The 2,834-nt window shown below is 44.4% G+C and overlaps 1 non-coding gene across 1 annotated transcript; it reads left to right on the top strand.

The window, feature by feature from the left end:
- The first annotated feature begins 576 nt into the window (after nucleotides 1–576).
- Nucleotides 577–678, top strand: LOC115223350. The gene has a single exon (XR_003882799.1). It is a non-coding gene; the product is annotated as a U6 spliceosomal RNA (small nuclear RNA).
- The last annotated feature ends 2,156 nt before the right edge of the window (nucleotides 679–2,834 follow it).

Here is a 2,834-nt window from a genome sequence, read left to right as displayed (position 1 = left end):
AAGCACTGCCTTCAAGGGTTTTAGTCAAAGAAATTTACCCCAGGACTTATTTATTGTAAGCCTAGTACATATTCCATTGGTCTCTTTTGCTGAACTGCTAAGTTACAGGGACATAAACACACCAGCATCTGTTGTCAAGCAATGGTGGGAGTACAAATACAGACACACACAAACACACACACACACAAACTCATGCACACACACACAAACACATGCATATATATATATATACATATACAATGGGTTTCTTTCTGTTTCCGTCTACAAATCCACTTGCAAGGTCGGCCTGAGAGTATAGTAGAAGACTTGTCCAAGGTGCCATGTAGTGGGACTGAACCCGGAACCATGTGGTTCGGAAGCAAGCTTATTACCACACAGCCACTCCTGCCCCTATATCTGTATATTTATAAGAATAAAACTTTATCAGTCTTATTGTTTGAACAGAAAGGTTTTGCTTCATTGTTTTGATTATAAAACTCAAAACCAGAGGTTCTTCACCATTTTTTGCCTATGAACCCTTTTGATTCCTTTTCTAATCTACTGGACCTCATGAGTCATTCAATCCTTAAAAAATCCCAACATATTTTTTGCAATACGAAAATTGGAACGATACATAGAAGATTAGCATGGCCCCTAATCAAGGATGACACGCAAATTCATGAAGTGTTCCATATTTTTAAGGTGCAGGCGTTGCTGCGTGGTAATAAGCTTGATTCCCAACCACATGGTTCCAGGTTCAATCCCACTGTGTGGCACCTTGGGCAAGTGTCTTCTACTACAGTCTCATGCCAATCAAATCTTTGTGAGTGGATTTGGTTGATGGAAACTAAGAGAAGCCCATCATATATATATATATATATATATATATATATATATATATCATCATCATCATCATCATTTAACGTCCGCTTTCCATGCTAGCATGGGTTGGACGGTTCAACTGGGGTCTGGGGAGCCCGAAAGCTGCACCAGTCCAGTCAGATCTGGCAGTGTTTCTACAGCTGGATGCCCTTCCAAACGCCAACCACTCCGAGAGTGTAGTGGGTGATTTTATGTGCCACCGACCACGGTGCCAGACGAGGCTGACAAAACGGCCACGCTCGGATGGTGTTTTTATGTGCCACCGACACAGGTGCCAGACGAGGCTGCAGACGGCCACGCTCGGATGGTGTTTTTATGTGCCACCGACACAGGTGCCGACGAGGCTGGCAGATGGCCACGCTCGGATGGTGTTTTTATGTGCCACCGACACAGGTGCCAGACGAGGCTGGCAGACGGCCACGCTCGGATGGTGTTTTTATGTGCCACCGACACAGGTGCCAGATGAGGCTGGCAAACGGCCACGATCGGATGGTGCTTGTTACGTGCCCACAGCACGGAGGCCAGTCGATGCGGTACTGGCTACGGCCACGTTCGGATGATTTTCTTATGTGCCACGTGCCACCGGCACTGGTACCACAAAGATACAAATTCCATTGATGTTCATCTATTTTGATTTGTTTTGATTTGATTTGATTTTCACTTGCCTCAACAGTCTTCACAAGTGTCACAAGAGGAAGGTATGCACAGGTGGACTGACTACGTCCCAGGTAGGGGCCATGGGTTTATGCCTGACTAGTCTTGCCGGGTCTTCGGATGGTGTTTTTATGTGCCCCGACACAGGTGCTAGATGAGGCTGGCGAACGGCCACGATCGGATGGTGTTTGTCATGTGCCCACCGCACTGACTACGGCACTGATGGATTTCTTGTGTGCCACAGCACTGGTACCACAAGATACAAATTCCATTGATGTTCATCTATTTTGTCTATTTTGATTTGATTTGATTTGATTTTCACTTGCCTCAACCGGTCTTCACAAGTGTCACAAGAAGGAAGGAAGGTATGCACAGGTGGACTGACTAGTCTTGCCGGGTCTTCGGAAGGTGTTTTTATGTGCCACCGACACAGGTGCCAGATGAGGCTGGCGAACGGCCATGATCGGATGGTGTTTGTTACGTGCCCACAGCACGGAGGCCGGTCGATGCGGAACTGGCTACGGCCACGTTCGGATGGTTCTCATGTGTGCCACCGGCACTGGTACCACAAAGATACAGATTCCATTGATGTTCATCTATTTTGATTTGTTTTGATTTGATTTTCACTTGCCTCAACAGGTCTTCACAAGTGTCACAAGAAGGAAGGTATATACATATATATATATATACATATATATATATATGTATATGAATATGTATGTATTTATGTATATATCTATGTGTTTGTGTCGTTGTGTTTGTGTTTGTCCCACCATCGCTGCTTGACAACCGGTGTTGGTGTGTTTATATCCCTGTAACTTAGCAGTTCGGCAAAAAGAGACCAATAGAATGAGTATCAGGGTTGAAAAAACCAAAAAAAAAGTCCTGGAGTTGATTTGCTTGATTAAAACTCTCCAAGGCAGTGCTCCAGCATGGCCGCGGTCAAATGGCTGAAACAAATAAAAGAATATGAGAAAGATGTATTATTGGGAATTATATAAAAAAAATTTGTTACTAGGTGACATGTAAAAAACACCATTTCAGCGTGGCCGTTGCCAGACTGGACCTTGTGCCAGTGGCACGTAAAAGCACCCACTACACTCTCGGAGTGGTTGGCATTAGGAAGGGCATCCAGCTGTAGAAACTCTGCTAGATCAGACTGGAGCCTGGTGCAACCATCAGGTTCGCCAGTCCTCAGTCAAATTGTCCAACCCATGCCAGCATGGAAAGCAGACGTTAAACGATGATGATGATGATGATGATTTTATGCATTTTAAAAGTATAACTAATTTTATTATGCATAAATTTTAATGACAAAA

Source organism: Octopus sinensis, linkage group LG22 (assembly GCF_006345805.1).
Source record: "Octopus sinensis linkage group LG22, ASM634580v1, whole genome shotgun sequence".
Classification (NCBI taxonomy): domain Eukaryota; kingdom Metazoa; phylum Mollusca; class Cephalopoda; order Octopoda; family Octopodidae; genus Octopus; species Octopus sinensis.
This window is presented reverse-complemented; position numbering and strand designations above follow the sequence as displayed.